The following is a 14987-nucleotide window of genomic DNA, read 5'->3' on the forward strand; positions in this document are numbered from 1 at the left end:
TGAGCCTGCTTCTTCCTCTCCCACTCCCCCTGCTTGTGTTCCCTCTCTAGCTGGCTGTCTCTATCTCTGTCGAATAAATAAATAAAATCTTTGAAAAAAAATAATTTTCCTTTCTATTTATCCCATGACTATAGTGTATTGTGTGCATAAATTTCCATATATCAAATTGTCCTTATATTCCGTGAAAACCCCAGCTTGGTCATTGTAGATTTCTGTATCGGTATGCTATGGATTTGTATTCCCTACTGTATTCGATACATTCATCTTAGGGTCATACATATTGAGGTGTAGTTTTCTTTCTGTGTAATCAAGGCTTATTATTAGTGTTCTATTCATTCGCTTCATCGAATATGCTCAATACATGCCATGTTTTCTGTTTCTGGGGCAATTTACACGACGTGAGAATTGCTTATTTTCTGGAAGCTTAAAAGAGCTTGCAGGTTTTCTTACATCTGCCCCATCTTCATGGAATGCTTTTGATTTTTAAAGGTTTTTAATGTGATTAAAAAATGTTTCTGGGGCGCCTGGGTGGCACAGCAGTAAGTGTCTGCCTTCGGCTCAGGGCGTGATCTCAGCGTTCTGGGATCGAGCCCCACATCAGGCTCCTCTGCTATGAGCCTGCTTCTTCCTCTCCCACTCCCCCTGCTTGTGTTCCCTCTCTCGCTGGCTGTCTCTATCTCTGTCAAATAAATAAAATCTTTAAAAAAAAAATGTTTCTCCTCCCCATGCCTGAACCCTGGCCCTAGCCCTCACCTATACCTCTTCCTTTTTTGAAGATGTAAGGGGTAATAACAAAATCCTTGGTATTTCAACTTTGGTTCTCATTCTCTGTAAACAGGTATTTCTCATGTTCTTTGAAAAGCTGTTTCACAGAGGAAGAAATACAATGGCCAATAAATATATGAAAAGATGCTTAACATCATTAGCAGCCCCCCAAAAGATATAAAAGAAAGACCTATGGACACGAGAAAGAAGGAACCCAAGCTATATGAACCAACCTGGAAAGAGACCAAGGATTTGTTAAGTAAAAAATAAAAAGTTGAAGAATGTGATCTCCATTTTTAAAAAGATTATATATATGGTCTAGGACTAGGGGAAAATTCTGGGAGGAGGTACACCCAGTGGTGAGCAGGCTTGGCCTGGGGGAGAGAGGCTGAGGTTGGGGAGGGAAGACCTATACCTGTACTTTTCACTCATCCGCTCCTCCATCTTACCAGACTTTGTTACAGAAGCCACGTGCTCCTTTCACGATAAAAAAAAAAAAAAAGTAAAATAGGGGCAGCTGGGTGGTTCAGTCGTTATGTGTCTGCCTTCAGCTCAGGTCATGATCCCACGGTCTTGGGATCGAGCCCCATATTGGGCTCCCTGCTCCGCTGGGAGCCTGCCTCTTCCTCGCCCTCTGCCGCTCCCCCCTGCTTGTACGCTCTCTCTCGGCCAAATAAATAAATAAAATCTTAAAAAAAAAACAGGAAAATAAAAACACCTTAATAACAAGGCAACTTACTCCTCGCCCCTGGTCATGACAAACTCTCCAGCTTCTTTGGTAAAGCATTTAGCGCAGGGAACGCTGCTGAGCACGTAGTGAGACAAGCAAGAGTTGGATGAATTAATGTCATTAAATATTAATATTGTCATCTTTTTAAAAATCCACATGTGACAAGTTTTCCTAACCTGTTATTTTGACCTTTTGTGTCCTTTCTATTGCAGGATATCTCCTGTATGCAGACAAGGATTCAAATCAGATTTGTACCCAGTTTGATACTCTTTACTTATTAATGCTATAACTATGACTTGTTATTATTTATTGCCGTAATTGTCCCACTTTGATCTGAATCACATTGTTCTAGGCATTCTGCTTTTTATTTCTTTGCTCTGTTTATATCCCACACAGACACGATGAAGAGGTCTCAGCTGACGTGGTCAGTGCTTTTGAGTGGCTGCCCCTGACAGCTCCTGGAAGGTAGAAATGTCTTTGCTTTCCTGTCTACACTATAGCTGGTGAATGACCCATAATGGGAGCACATTTAGAATAAGGGCTCATCATTCACGAAACTGAGTTTTTTCTATTTAAAATTGCGGTTGAGGGGTTCCTAGGTGGCTCGGTTAAGCATCTGCCTTCGGCTCAGATCATGATCTTGGGGTCCTGGGATTGAGCCCCAAGTCAGGCTCCCTGGTCAGGGGGGAGCCTGCTTCTCCCTCTCCCTCTGCCTCTCCCCACTGCTTGTGCTCTCTCTCTCAAATAAATAAATAAATAAATAAAATCTTTTTTAAAAATTAAAATAAAATAAAACTGTGGTTGACTGTCTTCCCAGTTGTGGCCTAAAATAGATCTTGGGGAGATGACTCTACCTCATTTTGTGGGGGAAAGTGAGACAAAGTGAACGGGACCAAGGCCCAGCAGTGCTGGGTCTCCTTGAGATGGGCCCGTATCCCTTCAGTTCCAGTAAGCACCTCTGAGACTTTGTGATTTATACATAGGATTAGAAGTAAGTTTCATGAATCATCATATTCCATATTCCATATCATTTCTGTAGTCAAGGTGCTTTAACGGCACCTTGGCGCTTCTCCCTCCACAGGTGAGAATGGGTCCCGAGCCAGAAGGGATGCAGTTTCACCTCCTAAAGAAGAAAACAGATCCCACAGTCATTCAGAGAGGCAGTGGCTTCACACAGAGCTGACACCTAGGGAGTCAGACCTAGGAATTTGTAAACCTATGGAATCCATGGGAGGCAGTGAGGGAAGAGAGGGAAGGAGGGAAGAGAGCCAAGAATGGAACCCTGGGAACTGCCAACATTAAAGAGGGAATTGGGGAATAAAAGGGACCCTCTAAAGACTCAGAGGAAGTTGCCTGAGAAGTGGAAATAGAGGGAAGGACCCAGAAGTCTCTTTCCTGTCTGCATTATTCTGTGACAATGCTGGACTTCTGGAGAAATGGATGCTGGATGAATGGATCAAGTCGTCAGCCTTTCTTGGCAATTATTCAAGAGCAACAAAGAAAGGATGCAAACATCATCTATTAGAAATCAATTTTCCTATTTTTCTAAAGGATGCCAAAAGCCAGAAAAATGAGTAGGACTTTGGCAGGAAAAGGAGAGACGATGCCAATAATCGCCAAAAAAAAGTCCCTCTTCAAGGTGAAGGGCATTCCCAAATTGCAGAGGTAAAATCCCTCCTTAAAATAGTGAGAATACAGCATGCAGGTTGGCACCAAATCTGGATTGGTTCCAAGAATCAAGGGACTAAATGAAGAAACACAGCGAGATGAGCCATATCTGTAGGAAGCAATTTGTCCTTGAAACGGAGAGGAGAAGAGAATCTGCATTGTGAACAGTTTGAAAACTGCCTGAATCCATTGCCTGGGGGAAACAGAAACAGAAACTCCTATAGAACGCCCACATCAGAAAGAACAGTTCTGCTGGCACAGAACACAGTTCTGGCTTCTTCGTACTTGAGTCTTCCATAAATAGCTGTTCCATGAAAACGAGCATCCAAAACAAGGTCTACACAAAAAAATATTAGCTCAACAACAAAAAACAATCAACCCAATTGAAGAACGGGCAAAAGACTTGAGTAGCTGTCTCTCCAAAGAAGACATAAACACGGCCAATAAGCCCCTGAAAGATGCTCGACATCACTCATCCTCAGGGAAATGCAAATCAAACTCACAGGGAGATACCATCTCGTACCTGTTAAGAAGGGGGTTAGTAAAAACAAAACAAAAACAGAAAATAACAAGTGTTGGCAAGATTGCGGAGAAATCAGAACACTTGTGCATGGCTGGTGGGAATGTAAAACGGTACAGCCAACGGCATGTCAGACACGCAAAAAATTAAAAATAGAATTACCATATGGAATTACCAGCAATTCCACTTCTGAGTGTATATGCAAGAGAACTGAAAGCAAGGACTCCAGCAGATGTTTGTACTCCCGTGTTCACAGCAGCATCAGTCACAATAGCCAAAAAGGTAGAAACAACCCAAGTGTCCATCGGTGGATGGATGGATAAAAAAAACATGTCGGACAGGGAATAGATACACAAAATATATACAATGAGGGGCGCCTGGGTGGCACAGCGGTTAAGCATCTGCCTTCGGCTCAGGGCGTGATCCCGGCGTTGCGGGATGGAGCCCCACGTCAGGCTCTTCCGCTATGAGCCTGCTTCTTCCTCTCCCACTCCCCCTGCTTGTGTTCCCTCTCTCGCTGGCTGTCTCTATCTCTGTCGAATAAATAAATAAAATCTTAAAAAAAAAATATATATATATATACATATATATATATATATATATATATATATACAATGAAATATTATTCAGCCTTCAGAAGGAGTGAAGTTCTGACACAGGCTGCAACATGGATGAACCTTGAGGACATTAGCCTCAGTGAAATAAGCCAGACACAAAAGACAAATATTGTATGATTCCATCGGTACGTGGTTGCTAGAGGAGTCACGTTCATAGAGATGGGAGGTAGAAGAGTGGTCGCTGGGAGCAGAGAGGAGGGGTGAACCCCTGCAGAGTCAGTGCGCAATGGGCACACTTTCCGTTTGGGAAGATGAGAATGTTCTGGAGACGGCAGCCAAACAATGCGAACGTACTTAATGCTGATGAACGTACATCTAAAAAAGGAGGAAAATGGTCAGTTTTATGTGATGCATATTTTACCACAATAAAAAAATATATAGGTTCAAGGTCAAATTGGGGACAGTAAAAACAAAAACAGAAAAAAACTGGCATATAAAGAATAGTCTCCAGAAAGTTATTGCCCAAAAGCTGATGAAAATTGTGAACAATTAAAAAGAAGAAAAAAGGAGGGGGTGCCAAGGTGGCTTAGTCAGTCGAGTGTCTGACTCTTGATTTCAGCTCAGGTCATGATCTCAGGATTGTGGATTTGAGCCCACATCAGGCTCTCCGCTCAACTGGGTATCTGCTTGGGATTCTCTCCCCCTCTCCCTCGGTCCCTCCCCTCACTCATGCATGGGCTCTCTCTCAAATAAATTTATGAATTAAATCTTTAAAAAAGAAAAGAAAAAGAAAGAAAGAAAATTGTGAGCAATTCTTTTGCAATTAATTTTTTTAAAGCAAGTGTAGCAGTTTTCTGTACAAGAGCAAAACAGGGATCTCAGGGCTCAGGGAAGACACAGCAAGACAACGGGAGGAAATGAAAAGGAAGCGGTCAAGCTTAGGAAAGAAGAGACGAGGAAAATAAAGCTGTCGCAAAAACAAATGTTTATCAGAAATCGCCCAAGGGGGAAAAGACACTTAAAAAAAAAAAAGATGATAATCTATTGGGGCACCTGGGTGGCTCAGTCAGAGAAGCGTCTGCCTTCAGCTCAGGTCATGATCCCAGGGTCCCGGGATCAAGTCCTGCGTCAGGCTCCCTGCTCAGTGGGGAGTCTGCTTCTCCCTCTCCCTCTGCCCCTCCCCACACTCCTGCTCTCTCTCTCAAAATAAATAAAATCTTAAAAAAAAAAAGTAATCGACAAGGAAGACAAAGATGAGGACAGTGAGCAAAGTGAAGTGAAAACAAAGGTCTGGCAAGAATGCACGGAGTAAAGGAAAAACTCCGACATCTGCTAATTGGAATTCCCGAAGAAGACTGAAAAGCATGCACAGAACAAATATTTAATATTAAAATTCAGGGGGCTCCTGGCTGGCTCAGTCAGGAAAGCATGTGACTCTTGATCTTGGTCAGGGTCATGAGTTCAAGCCCCACGTTGGGTGTGGAGATGACTTAAAAATAAAATCTTCCAACTAATCGAATAGAGTTAAAATTCAAGAAATCTTTCTGGGCATAAAGGAGCACACCATGTCCCGGGAGAAATGGCCACCAAATGATAGTACCAGGCCAGGGTCTAGCAAAGTTACCAGACTCCAAAGAGAACAAAGGGACCCCAGGGCCACCAAACACATGGGCTTCAGACTTTCCATCACAACCCTCAGCCCAAGAGCCATGAAGCAGCACCTGCAAGATCATGTGTCTGTGTGTGACCACTTTGTAATGTCTGTGTCCTGGGGGATAGATAGATGATAGATAGATAGATAGATAGATAGATAGATAGATAGATAGATAGATGAGAGATAGATGATGATGATAGATAGATAGATAGATAGATAGATAGATAGATAGATAGATGATAGATAGATAGATAGATAGATAGATAGATAGATAGATAGATAGATAATAGATGATAGATTATAGATGGCATGCTATCAGTTCTTAGGAGCATAGAAAGAAACAATTTGATTCATAGTATCTCAGATTTACTTTTTAGGATTTACCCAGAAACTGATAAACCTTCTATCTTTTTAGCCCTTTATTCAAAACCTACATACAAAAAACCAAAACAAAACCAAGCGTACATACACATACTTTTTACACGTTCATTGTAAGAAATGCAGACGCTTCAGATAAGCATCAGAAAGAGAACACATCTCTTTTGATGACGGAGGATCACAAGGCAAACTAGTATCTCGATGGGCGGAGTGTTTCCCAAAGGACGTTCCATGCGTTTTCTCCCATGTCGCTTCAAACAGCGTTTGTAAGGCAAGCGTGTTGATGTTTCTCGTGCTTACTCGGGCTTCTCTTCCTGTGCGCGCAGCGGATGAATTCAGGCTCACCAGCTCCAAGGTTGGCCCACTCGGAGCCTCTGCGCCAGGTCCCCATGCCTGCAAGGACCTTCTCTCTAACTCTGGAATTTTAGGCAGATGAGATGAGGCGGCTCTGAGCGGGGTTTCGGCGGCTCCCGGGAGCAGCTGACCCCGTCGCTTGTACCACCCGCACAGCTAAGGAAGAGCTCAGTAAATAAGTAGCCACTTATCGCCAGGCTGGGGGAGGTACATAACTACTTTGACCCTCTCCTCAGAAAAAAACAACAAAAAACCCTGTTACGTGAACAGCTCAAAGGAACAAGTGTATTTGCATTGGAACAGAACCGTGACCGTGGACAGTTCCACCCCTGCTCCTTTCCAATCGCGGTGATCTCTCTGATGCAGGAGTGTGACCCTGAGGCTCCCTGGTAGACCAGCACTTCTCAGACTGACCTGCATACATAAGTCCCCAGCGATCTGGTCAGGTTGGTCAGGTTGCTGACTTGGTTTCCCTTGTCTCGGACAGGGTACGGAGCTCTGCATTTCTTTCTTTCTTTCCTTTTTTTTTTTTTTAAGATTTTATTTATTTATTTGACAGGAGAGACGCAGAGAGAATGGGGGAACACAAGCAAGGGGAGTGGGAGAGGGAGAAGCAGGCTTCCCACCAAGCAGGGAGCCCAATGCAGGGCTCGATCCCAGGACTCTGGGATCATGACCTGAGCCTAAGGCAGACACTTAATGGCTGAGCCACCCAGGAGCCCCTGAGCTCTGCGCTTCTAACCAAACTCCCCGGGGAAGCTGATTCTGCCCATGCTAGACCACACTCGGAGTCGCCCGGAGGCAAGGAGCCCTTCTCTTGTCCCATGGTTCTCAAGTTCAAGTTCAAGCTTTTCCCTGTGGCTCCTGGCCCGCTTGACCTGGCCCTAGGCCCAACCTCCACCTCTGTTTTCATTACTGCATGGTCCCCTGATCAACAGATGGCCCCTATCCAGAAAATATCAAGAATGCCAACAAATTAAAAGAGAAACAGACACATGATAGAAAAACCGATGAGAAACTTGAACAGGTGCTCACAAAACGGGATGTTTAGTGGCTGGTAAATGTGTGGAAGGAGCTGGAGTTCCTTACTGAGTAGGTGTCTCTTTCCCAGGCTGTGGGAGTCAGCACCTTCCCCGTGCCCCTGTGAAGACCCACCCTTCAGACAGCAGGCAGACCCCCGCCCACCCATGCCTGGGGCCGGATGTTGCTCCCAGGCCTTGTGTCCCCGGGGGCGGCCCTGCAGAACCGTGTGACCCAGCCCAAGTGACACACGCATCATCTGTCCTCAGGCAGGACAGCCAGGAAAACTGGAAAGAGGGAGGGGACCAGCGCGGGGAGGAAAAAAGCCCCGGGGAGAAGCCCCAGGGAGATGGGCCAGCCTCCAGTCCCGGCCTCTGCTTGGTGGGGGGCTTCACCGGTGTCCCCCCTCCTCTGGGCTGCAGGTGTGTGTGTCCCTGGGGCCTGCTAGTTAGCAACAGGGGAATTCTAGGTCCATCGGTCCTGGAGACAGAGGTCATCAGGCTGGCCCCAGTCCCGGCTTTCCCTGTTCTTCTCCGAGGGAAGGTTATTTATTCTTGTGGATGGGGCAAAGGAAGTAGGGGGGAAGGGAGAAGCGAAGGGAGGGGGGCAGGGAGGTGCAGAGAGTGCAGAGAGGAGTGGAAACGGGTTGCTCTTGCTGTCCCCGCACCCTGTGCCTCCCTCCTGCATTAGGTCTCTCCAGAGCCCCCTCCAGCAACAGTGCAGAAGGCATCCCCTCCATCAGGATACCTTTTCCTTCTTGGAGACCGTCAGATGAGACCAGCAAGACCCCGCGGCTAATGCCCTGACCACATTTCCTTGTCTTCCCCTCCCCAGAACCTCTTTGCCCCCAGCCCTGATTCTGTGCATTGCAGAGTCAGGAGCACAGGCCCTGAGTTTGATTGCCTGGGTTCAAGTTCAGGCTTTACCATTTACTTGCTGTGCAGCCTTGAGCAAGTGAATCAACCTCTCTGTACCTGCGTGCTCATCTTAAAAATGGGAGGACACCTTGGCGATTTGTCCAGAGGAGAAATACCCCCGGAAAGCCTGAGATCATTTTACAGATTACTGGCATTACTTTGGCTCTGGTGGTCTTATCATTGCCCATTTAGGGCTCTCTCCCCGGCCCTGCCTCTGGCCCGGGGCTTCCACAGAAAGAATGTGCGATGCGTGGGGCACCGGCCTCCCCGTGTTCCCAGGATGTGGAGCCCCGTGTGGCACATTCTCCTTCGTCATCTCTGCCAGCTCTCTGCCCCTACTCTGGGACCCGCCAGGTTCCTCCTCTGACGGACTCTGTCTACAACACTGTGTGTGCAAAGAAGGAGCAGCTCGACTCCTTCTTCTACTAAAATCTTCAGGCCCGGGCTGTCTAAGCTCCCGATACGTAAACGGGCCAGAGGTGGCCTCTGTCTACTGGCCCCGGCTTGTTTCTTTCTCCACCGCGGGCTGAGACCCGTTAGCTCCAAAGCCCACTGGCACCAAACTCGCATTTTTACACATCCAGTGATTTTTAAAATAGCCCAGACAAGCTGATTTTTCACCATTTAGGACCCACCTGCTTTGTACGCCCTGTGAAGCCTCGCCAGACAGCTGTGATCTATTGACAACACAGGATCTTGCTGTTATGAGACCCCAAGCAGCTGCTGGAGGTCTCTGACTCAGACCCCCCTCCCCCCCTCCCCCCTCACCGTGCTGCTGCCAGCCCCTCCCACAGGAGTCCCCTTGCCCTCCTCCCCTCCCAGGCGGGACCTGCCCCCTTGCCAAGAGCCTCCACAGAACAAATATTTAAAGTCATGTAATAAAATCCAAATAAAAACCCATATTAAGCTAGAAATACAAGAAAAAACTATCATATTAACGTATCAGAAACCAACAGCAAAATCACACGGGAACATAAAAGTGTAAAACACCAGAAGACTGTTTTTCATAATGTTGGAGCCATAAAGGCCATTCTGAGCATGGCATGAAAGCCGGGTACCTGGAAGGAATCTAGCAGGCTAAGTCAGATTTTAAAACCAGCCAAGTTCAAAGACAAACGAGTTTCTGCAGAATACATTTGCAGCACATTTCATTCCCAGCTGCTAACAACTTCAATGAACGCCACCTGGTTTAATCAGGAAGCTTGCGAGCCATCTCAGGACCAGAGAGAAAGAAATCGGCCTGGAGACACCTGGTATCCGGGACAACAGTCCCAGGATCACCTGAGAAGTGGGCTGGCGAGAAGCCCCTCAGGCCGTGGCAGCCACAGGACCAGGGCTGGCAGCCTTGCTGGGACTATGCCCACTGGTGGCTCTGGATGCCAGGTGGGGCTGCTGCTGTTGTTCCCAGACACCTTCTGGATGGATCTTACAATGAGAAGTCTAGCGCGGGTCCATCTGTTTGGTGGACTCCCAGCAGGAGAGGCTGGGAACGAGTATCTGATTTCTGCAGTGGAAGCCAATCTCTCCATCCCAAGGGTGCTCGTGCAGGGAACTGCCCCAAATAGAGGACAAGTGTCTAAGAGGCAAAAAGAATAGCAAAGGTTCACTACAGTCAAACCCTCTGGCTGCCCCACATGGACACACGCACGCACACACACTCATGCACGCATACACACACGCACACACTCCCACCCTTCAATAAACAAATTCACAGAAGAAAACGTTACATGTTTTTCTTTTATATGCTGCTCTTATGCCTCATACCAACAAAAATTCCCTCTTTTCAAAAGGTGACCAGGACACATCAGTTACTGCGTCCAGCTCCAAACCAGCTTCCAATTCCAATCCGGAGTAGAGCACCTGTGTCCCCTCTGGCTTCTAGGGAGGCTGAGAAAGTGAGTTTGTGGTTCACATGCTGGGTGGCCAAATGTTTTGCAAAATGTCCACTAGGGTCAGTTTCGGTTTCCTTTCCTCCTCCCCCTCCCCCCTCCTCCTCCCCCTCTTTCTCTCTCTCTCTCTCTCCCCCGCCTCTCCATCCATCCCTCCCACCATAGGGTGATCACCAGAGAACTCTGTCCTGCTGAAAACAAGAAGATAAACACAAACTACCTCAACAAACAAAAAAATGCCCTGCTCTGATCCCCTTCCCTTGCCTTTCTCATCTTTAGTGATTAAGAAAACATGAATTCCCAAGTCCACTGTGCTTCATTCCCCCACGATGTTTCAGTCTGGCTCCCTGGGGTGGGACGGATGGACAACGGCCCCTCTCTAGTTTCCTGCCTGCTCCGTGGGGGAACCCGTCAGTGGTGATGAATCACATAGGCTGTGAGAAGAGTCCATTTTTTTAAAGCTTTATTTATTTATGTACTTGAGAGACAGGGAGAGTGCATGCGAGCAGGGAGAGGGGCAGAGGGAGAGAGAGAGAATCTCCAGCAGATTCCTCAGTGAGCGTGGAGTCCGATGTGGGGGTTCGATCCCACGACCCTGAGATCATAACCTGAGCCGAAACCAAGAGTCAGACACTCAACCCACTGAGCCATCCAGGCACCCTGGGAAGAGTCAGTTTTTGTTTCAGAATATTTCCTTAAGTCCTCATTTTGAAAAGATATTTTCATGGAGTATCAAATCCTAGGTTGACAGTTCTTTTCTCTCAGTACATTGAAGTCGTCATCCTAATAATAGCCATGCTCAATATATACTTCATCTGCTCCCTACGATTCAGCTGCCCACAGCTGGATGGGCCATGTGGCTAGTTCGGGCCAATGAAATAGTTGAAAATACATGGGTCACTTCTAGATCGGAAGAGTGAATAGCCCAGGAGTGAGTTTCCAGCTGCAGCAAATCATTTTCACTCTTTGCAGATGATATGATATGATTTGATTGCCCATCACCATACCACAACTTGATATTGATATATATATAGAAAGTCCTAAAGAATTGACAGGCAAAGAATTAATAATAGATTTAGTATATAGATATAGATTATATATATAATATAGAATTAATAATAAATTTAGTCAAGTTCCTAAATATAAGGTCAGTATGCAGAAATCAGTTGCATTTTTTTATACTAAGAAACAAACAATAATGGATGAAATAAACAATTTACAATGACATTAGAAGGCACCAAATACCTAAGGAGATGGCCAGCAAAAATGCCAGGACCTGTACACTGAAATTACAAAGCATTACTGAAGTAAATGAAAGACCTAAATAAATGGGGAGATACCAGGATTGACAGAGTCAATATTGTTAAGAAATCAATTTTTCTCAATTGACCTATAGATTCAGGGGCGCCTGTGTGGCTCAGCCAGTTAAGTGTCCAACTCTTGGTTTCGGCTCTGGTCATGATCTCGTTGGTTGTGAGACTGAGCCCCACATTGGGCTCCATGCTCAGCAGGGAGTCTGCTTGAAGATTCTCTCCCTCTGTCCCTCTCCCCACTTGTATGTGTTATCTCTCTCACACTCTCAACTAAACAAATAAATCTTCAAAAAAAAATAAATTGATCTATAGATTCACTGCCATCCTAACAAAAAATCCCAGTAGGTGTTTTGTTGAAATTGCCAAGCTAATTCTAAAATTTACATTTTAGAATTGCAAAGGCCCTAGACTAATAAAGATCATCTTGAAAAAGGACGAGTTGGAAGACTTGCACAACCAGATATGACAGTTTACTGTAAAGCTACAGTAATTAAAACAGTGTGGTATTGCACAAAGTTAGACAAATAGACCAAAGGAACAAAATGGAAAATCCAGGAACAAACTGTGTAATTTCCACCAGTCTATTTGCCTAACCTTGGGTTGGTCCCATCACTGCTTTGCAGTAGAGGTGCACTGAAATGCAGTGGGGGGTGGATGCTCTTTTCAGCCAATAGTGATGACGACTGGATAGCAATCTGGGGAAAAAAGTGAATCTCAATCCTTTCCTCGCATCATACCTAAAGAATTACGGACTTCAGTGATAGAATAAAACAGTAAAACTTATAGGCAAAAAATCCTAAGAGGCTATGTTCATGGCCTTGGGATATGCAAATATTATATGCAATATAAAAACCACAGATAATAGAAAAAAGTTGAAACTTGGACTTGACTAACATTAAGAACTTCCGAACATTAAAATATGCCGGTAAGAGTACATCCAATTTCAGAGCAGCATTATTCACAATAGCCAAAAAGTGGAAGCAATCCACTTGTCTATCAACAAATGGATGGATAAACAAAATGTAGTAATACAGACGATATTATTCAGCCTCCAGAAGGAATGAAATTCTGGCACCTGCTACAACATGGGTGAACCTTGAAGACATTATGCTAAGTGAAATTAGCCAATTGCAAAGGACAAATACCACAGGATTCCACTCACATGAGGTACCCAGGGTAGTCAAATTCACAGAGGCAGAAGGTAGGATGGTGGGTGGCAGGGACTGGAGAGATAGGGGAATGGCGTGCTGGCATTCAATCAGCACCGAGTTTCAGTTTTGCAAGGTGGAGAAGTTCTGGAGATGGATGATGGCAATGGTTACATGACATCATGAATTCACTTATGTATTTAATGTATACTTAAAAATGGTCAAGATGGTAAATTTCATATGTATATTTTACAACTAAAAAACTAAATTAAAACACACACACACACACACACACACGCACACCAGTAAGTGAATAAAAGTCAAGACACAACCTGAGAGAAGATATTTGTGATAAATATATCTAACAAAAGATTTTTATCTATAAAATATAAAGAACTCCTACAAATCAATAAGAAAAGTAACGTGATAAAAATGGGTAAAAGGCTTGGACAGGCGCTTCACCGAAAAGGATATCAAAGAGGTCAGCAAGCACGTGGCTATGTACTCGACATCATTGGTAGTCAAAGAAACGTGCATTAAAGTCAACAATCACACAGATGTCCCCACATGCTCCGCAAAATGGTTAACAATGTAAAAAGTGACCATCTCAAGAGATGACAGGGGTGTGAAGCACCTGGAACTCTCATATGTTACTGATGGGAATGAACACTGACACCATCACTTTGGAAAACTGTTCAGACATATTAATAAAGATAATTATGCACGTACCCTCAACCAGCAATCCTACTACTGAGTAGATATCTAAGTGAGATGAGTAGATGGGTCTACCACAGTGCGTACTGACAAGGATGTACATAACAGCCTTATCTGCAACAGCCCCAAACGTGTCCATCGCCATTAGAATGGATAAAGGCGTTGTGATATATTCATATAATGGAATAATAGTCTCTGTGGTGAAAGATAATGCCCTCTGGCTACATCTCACAGATAAACCTTTGAGTGCAAAAGGCTACATACTGTATGATTCATTTAGAAGAATTTTTTAAAAGATTTTATTTATTTATTTGAGAGAAAAAGACCATGAGCAGGGGGAGGGGCAGAGGGAAAGGGAGAGGCAGACTCCCCACTGAGCAGGGAGCCCGAGGTGGGACTCGATCCCAGCACCTGGGATCATGACCTGAGTTGAAGGCAGACACTTAACCGAATGGGCCATGCAGGTGTCCCTAATTTGGATGCATTTTAAGAGCAGACAAAACTCATCAATGGGGTTGGACATCAGAAGGGGGTATGGTGGGCAGGACAACAACCCTTCCCTCAGACGTCCCCCAGAAGCTATGACTATGTTATGTCACATGGCAAGAAGGCCTTTGCAGATGTAATGAAAGTTACTGATCAGTTGACCCCGAGAGAGAGAGGACCCAGATAGGACTGATCTAATCACAAAAGCCCTTAGAGACAGAACAGTTTCCCTGGCTGGAGGCACAAGGAGGTCGGACAGATTCAGGGTGTGAGAGGGACTTGAGCCTCCGTGGGAAGCACGGGAAGGAAATGAATTCTGCCAACACCGTGCATGAGCCTGGAAGCGGACTCTCCCGGGAGCCTTGGCTTTGGCCTTGTGAGACCGGAAGCAGAGAACCCAGTCAAACTCCCTGGACTTCTCACCTTCACAACCCTCGGGTAATACTGGGTGTTGTTTAAAGCCGCTGAGTTTGTGGTCACTGATTCTGAATTTAGGATGGCAGCCACAGCAAACTGATACACTGAGTACTGACTGGGAGGGAGAACAAGGGAGCCCACTGGGGTGCCAGAAATGGTCCATGTCTCGATCTGTTGGTAGCTACATGGGATATACAAGGTAAAAGTGCATTCAGCGGCACACTTAATATTTTAAAACCCCGTTAAAAGTAGAAAATGAGCCCCCACCCCTGTCTCATTTCAGGAAAGAGAACAAAAAAGAAAATGGGGAGGTGAGAGGGGGAGGGGAGGGAATGGGTAAAGCAGGTGATGGGGATGAAGGCACGCGCTTGTCGCCTGTTGTGATGACCACCAGCCAGGGGATGCTCATCCCCGGAAGTGCTGCGTCACTATCTTGCACACCTGACACTAATAAAAT

Source organism: Ursus americanus, chromosome 17 (genome assembly GCF_024610735.1).
Source record: "Ursus americanus isolate L20-20 chromosome 17, mUrsAme1.1.p, whole genome shotgun sequence".
Lineage (NCBI taxonomy): Eukaryota > Metazoa > Chordata > Mammalia > Carnivora > Ursidae > Ursus > Ursus americanus.